Source organism: Thermobia domestica, chromosome 8 (genome assembly GCF_964235325.1).
Source record: "Thermobia domestica chromosome 8, izTheDome1.hap1.1, whole genome shotgun sequence".
Lineage (NCBI taxonomy): Eukaryota > Metazoa > Arthropoda > Insecta > Zygentoma > Lepismatidae > Thermobia > Thermobia domestica.
In genome coordinates, this window is record NC_137461.1 from 248,592,559 (window position 1) to 248,602,786 (window position 10,228).

Sequence of the window (10,228 nt, forward strand, 5' to 3'; positions counted from 1 at the left end):
CAAACACTGTATGCTTGGGTTTCCCCGGGGTTCTACCGTTTCGTCCCATTTTCTTCATTCCACCATTTCATTTATTACTCATCATCACCGTCTCCTTTAGCCTAACCGGCACATATGCGTGGGACGTACAACTCAAAGATTTCATTTCATTTTTCATGTTGAAAATTTGATTGAGATCGGTCGGGTGGTTCAAGAATTATAAAGTCACAAGCATAGTCACTTTCAATTTTATATATTTTTGTATTAATACATAGAGGGAGGAACGCGGGGAACGTCGTTACCCCACTGGCATCATGCGCCCCCCACCTTTTGAGACCCACTTTTACCCCTGCACAGAGCAGATATTAAATGGTACACTGTTGTCTTGGGCCGAAAACAATTTAAAGGAGAAAGACCCATCCCTGGATGCGAATCTGGATCAAACTCGAGGTAACGTGTATCAAAGACAAGCATGCTGACATCTCGCCTAATTAGTTCCTTTAACCTAAACTCTTTTGAAGAATCGTGTTACTTTAGGAGTTTACTTTCACAATCTGGGAAAGTGGAGGCAAAAGAAATAATTTATATAGGTGTGTATATGATCATGCTAAGAATATATACTTTTGACCGAGAGGTTCAACAACCTTTTATTAAAAAAAAAAATACAGGGAGAAAAAAAAGGACACACCAATACAAATATAATTCCCTACCAATTACTCCTTAATTCTTTTTGATTTTTACATCACACACACAACGCAATCTAGGTTAACCCAATCAAGCCGTGTGTTTAGACGTTTGACACTGAAAGTATTTTTAAAGGTTTTTCAAAATGTGAACACGTATTTCTTTTCTTTTTTTTCCCCTAGACGTCATAACCCGTCTGATTTTAATCACTTCCTGCCTGTAGGCTGTTAACACAGTAGGTAACTCATATGTAAGATGTGCTGTTATCTTATGTAATATATGACATGACCGCACGAAGTAGTGAATGAATTATTGCTAAATCTCACCTTTCCGGTTAACCTTCTTAATTTAATCTACCGTTAAGGTATAAAAAAAATAGGTAGTGAAAGTATTTCATTCCATAATGAGGCAACACTTATTAAAAACATATCTAGTTACAGGTTATTGCCTCTCATCAGGATATAATTAACAATTTTTTTTTCTCAAGATGAAACTTAGTGAAGGCTAGAAAATGCATGTTTAAATATATATATATTCTTTTTTTTCCTATTTCTTTCTTTAGAATAAGAATAATTTTTGGAAAGAAAAAAGCTCGAAGGTTGTCCACACTGTTCCAGCCAAGGTTGAACACACCGAAGGATAAGTAGCCTCTGACCCTCACCTTGCACTGAGAGGTTTTCATGTAATGTTATTACTTGTTGAGTCTGGTTGTGTTCTAGGTTATTAGAAAATTGTATAAGATACGGTTAATTTAAGGAAGTGTTTAATAAATAACCGTGACTTCAAAGTTGAGGTTACGGTAATTTAAACTATTGTCAACGTACCAGAAGCTATATTTTTTTTTTTTTATAATAATCTACGTAACCAGAAAGCTATTAGGAAAATTACGTAACGTCTGATTTTCAGTACAGATTTTTATACTTCAAAAATTATGCTATGCGAATGAGAAATTTTAGACAATGACTACGTCCATACGTTTTTATATTGACAGAGCAATAAATTGGAAGAGAGAGCAAAAGGTGGTTCTTTTATGTGGATTAATTGTACCAATAATGTCCTCCACCTTCTTCCTTAACTCCTTACCCAAACCAGAAGAGATATAAATCTAACATTTTCAGTTTCAATAATATATACAGTATATATATATATATATATATATATATATATATATATATATATATATATATATATATATATATATATATATATATATATGAGGGTGGGCCGAATTTCAACTTTTTTCGAAAATCGCCTCGGCGAAGCGGTTAAAGGGTGACTTTTAGTGGGCAAAGTGTGCCAGATTTATTTTTCAGAATTTTTAGTCGACGCCTTCATGTGCCGCATTGAGGTTTTATAGAAAATGTATGCAACACGCAATACACGGTACTATATTTTGTTTTTGGCTGTGTAAATTACATTTTTTTTTCTTTTTTTAGATTCAGCCTTAGGGACAACTTGAATTATGCGTAATTCACCTTCCTGAAGCTCACTTATATGCAGTGCTTCACTTAAATTGACCAAATGTCAACGCTTAAGGCAAGAATGTTGCGTTTTTTTTTTATATGTATGTATAAAAAAAGTTATTTATTTTTCACCGTAAAAGTAGAGTTTACTTTTTGCTGTAATGAAATTCATTACCAACATTCTCAATCATTTATTTTTTGGTCAAAACAACACAGAACTCACTACGAGAAGGTGACTACACTTCGAGTACTACTCACTTTTAGTCCCCCCCCCCCCCGTCATGATTAATTTTCTGCCATGGCCTTACTTGCTTGCTTCCTCACTTACTTGATTTACTTTCCTAGATGACATAGTTTTTTTCTCGATCCGAATATTGGCATTTCCTTGCAAGAACTCAAGGCACAGCGTATGAATCCGTCGCGACTTGCCGACCCACACACGGATTGAGAAGTTTACGTAACCAAATGCATCATTCGCTCTGCTTTTTCGGTATGGTATGGAAACGCAGTTATTTCTTCTTCGGGCAGTTGCACTAATCGCTAGTGCAACAAGTCAAGATGGAGGAGACATTTCAACGGAGTCACCTTGTTATTGATAAAAATAAGATCACTAGGTAAAAGAGAAAATTCAGCGCAGCTGTTCAAGAAATTGACTACATGGTCAGAAAATGTGTTAGAGGAGTAATCTTCAATGGAGGAAAAGACCAGACCCTAACGCAGGAGACAGCAAATCGAAAAACACTTTTAACAATAGTGGAATAACCAGGTTCAACATATTTGAGGCACGTCGTGCCGAAGTCTGGTAAATGAGAGGACATCGCCGCGCTCGTGTACGAATTTCTGGGTGAAAACGGAGCTGATCTGTCAACGTTGGTAGCAGCTGGCTGTGACGGTACACCAATCAATACAGGAAGATTTAAAGGGGCTATACATTATTTAAAAAAAAAAGAAAAGAAAAAAAAACTAACTCGAGAACTTCAATGGAGAACTTCTTCACGTAAATGAACTACCGCTTTGTTACTTAATAAGACATCTCGACGGGGGAGCATCGGGTCCAAAAACACTTTCGGGATATCCATCCGAAGAAAGCTCGAGAAGTGCAAGGAATCGCCCTTGGTAAAATACCAAGCAATAAATCTTGACTGGTTGGATGAATTCGCAAAATTTGAAGACCTGAGTGCTGACCAATAATACTTTTACTACTAATGTGCAGAGCAATTCACTCAGGATACTGTTCTTCAAACTTAGCAAACAAGAAACTCGGTCCAGTGGCCTAGTTACATTGCCTCACCACGGCATGTTATATTCTCCGTTTGTATATTACCACAGCGAGACCTTGTGAGGCATTCGTGTGTCTTGTATAATACATCGTCATGTACCGCGGGGTCTGGTTTGCCATCCAGCAAAAGTCATTGTGCTGTGAAATACTGCGGCATTTATGGAAATTGGGACGACTAGCTAAATTTCTACCCATGGATCCTAAGCAGACAATATTCTCGGTATTTTCCGAGAATTCACAGTTCCTGAAAATAAATTTTGACGTGAATGATTACTACGACAGGGTGGAGTAGATGGCCTTGTCCCGAACAGAATCTTCACTCACAAAGATGCTCTCCGACAACGAGATTGAAGAAAATATTAGGTCAGCTGGCTTGCTCGAAGAAGAAATAACTGCATTTCCGTGCGGTACCCAAGCAGTAGAGCGAATGGTGCGTTTGGCGACGCAAGCTTCTCAATCCGTGTCGCGACAGATTCAATACGCAGTGCTGTGCCGGCCAGTCGCGACAGATTCAATACGCAATTCCTTGATTTCTAGCAAGGAAATGCCAACACTGCGATGAAAAAAAAAGTACTATGCCATCTAGAAAAGTAAAGCAAGTAAGTGAGATCACAAGCAAGTAAGGCCCCTTAAAAAATTAATCAGGGAAGGGATGGGGGGACCAAAAGTGGTGGAACTCTAAGTGCAGTCACCTTCTCGTGGTGAGTTCTGTGTTATTTTGTCCAATGAATAAATGATCGAAAATGTTGATAATGAATTTCATTACAACAAAAAATATATAAAGAAAGAAACTCTACTCCTAGGCTAAACAAAATAAATAAATTTTTTGTAAATACAAATTTAAAAAACTCAACATTCTTGCCTTAAGCGTTGAAATTTGGCCATTTAAGCGAAGAACTGCACATAAGAGGGCTTTGGGAAGGTGCATTACATGTAGTTCAAGCTGCCCCTAATGCTGATCTTTTTTTTTTTTTTTAATGAAAATATATGTAATTTACTCAGCCAGAAAATACCATGGTACCATGTAGTGCGTGTTGCATACATTTTGCATAAAACCTAGATGCGGCACATGAAGGCTTTGACTAAAAATTCTGAAAAAAATCTGGCACACTTTGCCCACTACAAGACACCCTTAACCACTCCGCCGAACTTATTTTCGAAAAAAGTTGAAATTCTGCCCATCCTAATATATATAGGATGACCAAAAAAGTCCCCTTACATCTGCATTTATTCCACCCCTACATTAATAATATTTAATAACAACACTTTCTGGTCATCTTGCAGGGTGAACGCGTCACTGATGCATTAACTTTTGCACACGTTTCATTTTGGGTTGATGGACGACCAGAACGAGAGACGTTCGAAACACTTCCCAGGCGAAAAAGCTTCCTTCTCCCAAACTCATCGATGTCTGACAACTTGGTGGTTTCTTACCGGGCCGTTTACGAAAATTGCGACGAATCACTTGCGACATATTTTCTTTGTTGTTCTTCCGTTCATGGACTCAAACACTTGCCACTACGCGCTCCTGCAAAGTGGAGTCACTGGTATCTGCCATTGTTGTTCACCAAACACGGGAAGGCAAGACAATGAACTGGTCAACGCATAGACTTTATTCTGCACTTGCTGTGGGCAGTTACGTGACAGTTACGCGGCAATTTAGGTGAGAAGCACTGTTGCCATATTAATTATTAGGATGGAAGGTTCGAATGTTAAACATCTTAACATCAAACATTGATACAAGCATTTGAAACGAAAAATCATTTTTTAAAAATTTAATGTCCCACGTGTATTCCCGTTAGGCTAAGGGAGACAGATGATTAAAGCAAGTGAATGATGATGGAATAAATGGTGGAATGAGAAGGTGGGAGAAAACAAGAGTACCCGAGAAAATCGACGGACACGATGTTGTCCACAACAAACTTACTTGGCCGAGAATCGAAGCAAGGACTCCACGGACCAGAAGTAAGCATTTTACCATTGAGTCACCGTATCCCCCTGATATATGCATTTACTTCTGGTATAATCGGACTTTCTGGCCACCCTGTATATATACGTATATAGACCGGAAGCGATATAAGTATATTATCATTTCCGATTTCAATGTTGACAGAAATGGTAACAGGTAGTGTTTCTTCACATAAAATCAGGATGTCAAGAATAGATTCTATGTTTCAGTTCTCTTATTTCTATTAAAACTATAAGTACGATCTGCTACAACTTCGAGTTTTAATGTTGATTCCTACAGCAAATAATGTAAAAGGTAAGGAGAAATGTTCTTGAAATAGATTCCAAGACCAAGAACGTGTTTCATCTTCGATCATATCCCAGTGATGCCAAGCTGGAACCTTATAAAATCCCATCTCGAAAGACAGAAATTCCCATTTCCTCTTCCTAAATTTCCCACGCGCTGTACTACTTACTATATGTTACTTATTTTCTTCAATATTTCAGAGTGTTATTCGATCCGATCCGGTCTTACGACCGAAGAAAATCTCGATCTTCTAAGCTTGTAATAAGTATTTGCCTTATTAAAAAAGATTATTGAAATTATAAACAAAAACAAGTGTATTTTGTTACCAGAATTTAGTGAGACATAATCTGCCATAATCTTCTACTGAAAGTACTGAAACTTGATACTTCAGTTACTTCGAGTGAGACGTTTTAAAAATTGACTGTTTGTCGTTTGATAATTTATTCTTCTTGGTTCTCTTTATTCCTTTTTTCTTTTTTCTAATATACGAGTCCCTGCATAAATCACTTTCACACTAATATGCACTTTTCAGCAACAAAATTTGACAATTTGCAGTGATTTCTCGTTTATTCAGGCTTCATTAACCTCCTTTCCGCTCATTGAAAACTTTATTGGCGTCGATAAAATTCCAGGGGGTTTGCAACACTGTCATATTCCTCTATTGGAGCCGGAAGGCCGGAAGGGTACATTTACCACTTCCGGTTTCAATGCCGAATTCCCATGGTTCGGAAATTTACCGTGCACAATATAAAGCGAAACCCGATTGTTTCAAAATGTTGACATTCTTTAACTTGAATGTTTATATAAAACTGTACACTCATTAATGAACTATTATATTATATTCACTCATATCCTTAGAAATTTATTTTGCTTAAAATGTATTTATTTATTTATTTACTTTCCACATGTGGTTTTAGAAGAACATAAGTGTTTCTTTGAGGCTGCAACGACAGTATAAAATAGTGGTATCCTAAACTGGAGTGAGGCGTGAAGATTGAGCAAGGGGGTGCAGACTACTGACAGACTACATTCGGAATTACAAATATTACGAATGCTGTAACAAAGAGGCATTAATTAAATACCATACAAACATGAAATAATTATTGAGTAAGAACTGAGGTTCCATTAAGAAAAAAGGTGGTAAAGAAATATTACTCCATTACAAAATACAATATGATGAGGAGTTTTATTGGGAGCAAATTTGTAAAATTGGCAATAATAATAATAATAATAATAATAATAATAATAATAATAATAATAATAATAATAAAGATTTGAGAAGCCTATGTTGCATCTAAAACCACGAAAGGGGTCCAGCAACGAGTGAAAAGGAAGTAGAGGCTTGAAACATGCAGGGTTCATGAAGGGGAGGCGCCAGGTAAACAAGGTTGGGAACCACAGGTATCAAACCAGGCCCGTATCCACGGGGGGCAAGGGGGGCCGCCTCCCCTAAATTTTGGCTGACCCCCATAAAATTTCACGGTAGGCTTGCAAATGAACTATAATATGGTGATGAAGTATAATATGATTGGGTCGGGCCCCCCTAACTTCTACCGCCCCCCCCCTAAATTTTTTCTGCTGGCTACGGGCCTGTATCAAACACTAGCAGCGTTCACCCCGCTTCGCTGCGGTCACCCCGGAACGCAATAAACTTTGTTACTTAGATAATTTTTACTTTTTCGCTTTCAAGTGATATGATAAAAACCATAGAAGATTGCAGTAAATGTTAACATTATATCGCCTGTCATTTATGTTAACCCGCCCCGCTTCGCTGCGGTCACCCCCGAACGCAATAAACTTTGTTACTTAGATAATTTTTACTTTTTCGCTTTCAAGTGATATGATAAAAACCATTATAACGCCTGTCATGTATGTTAACCCGCCGAGTGACACGGTCATGCGGGTTGCATATAAATACGTTTATTTTTATACCTATGATGAACTAACAAAGGATTTGTACGTAATGGACACCTGAATGGTCAATTATCTCAAGACACTGGTAATTGAAAATTAAAGTGATATGATAAAAACCATCTAGGGTCCAAATCCTAATAACCCCCCAAAAATAAAAGAAATTGGTTCAGCCGTATTAGCGTGATGAGCGGACAAAGGATTTGTACGTTCTCTTTTATATATATAGATAGAGGTAGAGAAAGAAAATTCTGGGGGGAAAACATTGGACCAAACTTCCTTGGTTCCCGTTTCCTCTAAAAAAAGATTAATCTCTGATCTACGTAAAGTGTCAGCCGAAAAGAACAAACATTTATTGTCATCTCAGAGTAGTTCATCATTAATTATTATATGTATGTTTCATAACGTATGTTATTTAGCACACATTACTCAACGTATTCTAATTGTCTCCTTGGCCTTTGACAAATATACGTTAAGTATTTCTTTTACAATAGAAAAACTGCGTAACTAAGGCGAGCATACAGTCATTACAAATCACAATTCAGCAACAACTTGTAAACAGGAAAGAGACTCATGACATTGCTGCAACTAAACACTTTTCCAATATCATCTTGCAATTACGTCATCCAATAAATTGTCTTTGTTTAATAATAGGAAAATAATATATTGTATTGTCATAAATAATGGACGGAAATGTTATTATTGTATTGTCTTATAACGTAAGGAGCGTAGCAAATGAAAAATAAAGTTTTATGTTACTAGGAAATGAGTATGGAATTAGATGTGTTTATAAATGAAACGTTAGAGCATTACAATAGCATATTCATTTCCGGCACTAGTTTCTTTTTTGACGTAAGTATGAAAAGGGAATAAAACATTATATGCAATATTTTGATGGGATTTTAGGGGCCGCGGTGGCTGAGTGGTAGAGTGTTTATCTCTGCTGCATGGAGTCCTTAGTTCGATTCCAGCTCACGCCAAGTAAACTTTGTAATGACAAACACCATGTGCTGGGTTTTGTCGGGGTTCTCCCATTTTCTCCCACTTTCTTCACTGCACCATTTCATTCATTTCTCATCATTATTGCCTCTTTTAGCCTAGACGGCATAACCGTGGGATGAAAAACTTAAAGATTTCATTTCATTTCATTTTGATTGGACTTTAGGTTTCAGATGTTCTTCATTGAAAATATGGTCCTGAAAATATAATTAGTTGACACATATGGTGTATTTGAAGTCTAAAGTAGTCATACAATTGCGATATATTTGACAGCAACGAACGGGAGAACTGCGAGAAAAAACATGGACAGGATCTTGTCCACCATAAACTAACATACCCTGAAACCAAATCAAGAATCCTTCGCACCAAAGGTGAGCGCTCTAACACTATGTCCCCTATTAATATCCTTAAAAAGTGAATTAAAATCACCGAAAGCTGCTCGAACAATAGAAAAAGAAAGTGGCCTGCGTAGTGTAGTTGCTAACACTCGCCTTTTGTGCTAGCGATCCCAGATTCAATTCCCGGTGGTAATATTCGGTCAAAAATGTATAAAAGTCTTTCCAGGCTATCCATCCTGAGTGAGATTTTACCTCATTCACACCAGGCAAATGCTGAGATGGTACCGAACATAAAATTCCCAGACCACTTTCTTCTTTCTCGATTCTTCTCCTCCTTCCCCATATCCCCTGTTAGTGTGATCACCAATTGACGTCACTCTAATATGAGACAACCTTAAAAGGCTATTGATGTCGGTAATTACTAAATAATAATAATAATAATAATAATAATAATAATAATAATAATAATAATAATAATAATAATAATAATAATAATAATTCCTAATTCCGATAAAAATAAAAGGTATCCCAGAAACTGGGCTGGAGACAAGGGACTTAAGGAGATAATATAGTTATTACCAAATCCCATCCTCCTCACTTTTCAAATACTATTTCAGAGAGGATTGATGAACTTTTGATCAGCATTGGAATAAGGAAAGATAAAGGAAAACTTCCTTCCCACTGGGGATCGAAGCTCTGACTGCTAGGTTGGTAGGCACACATCTTACCGACTTCTTTTCCTTTTTCCCTATTCAGTTATTTAACTAGTCCACATACGTGTGTTTCAAATTCCTACCACACTCGCCAGTGACGTAAACTCAAAAGCATTGTGGAATGTCCGTGCTCTTTATTTGATTCAAATTCACGATACAGCTCATCGCCGCTGTTCGATTAGGTTTGCGTATTTGGCGCGGGAACCCCGAGGATTCATGTTGTTCTAAACTAAAGGTTTACGTCTCATATAGCCTCGGTGCTGAAAGGGAATTTGAACTGCAATGTAACCAACCAACCAGTCGAATCTGCAATGCATTTCGTCTCACGATCAACGTAATTATTCGACAAGAACTCTATTTCTGTTTCTACTACGAAATAAAAAAAAGTATAATGAATACATTCTTAAATAAATAAATAAATAAATAAATAATAGTAGCATAAGGAATTAATACCTGTATACACAGTATGAGTACATGTAGCAGCATGTTCAAAACTATCCTAGAAGCTGTCTCCTGGCGAATCATTGATGGGTTATCGGCTTCTAATAAGCAATTCGGAGAAAATCAGGTCTATGCAGATTACTCAATGTCCTTCATTAATTCAGGTC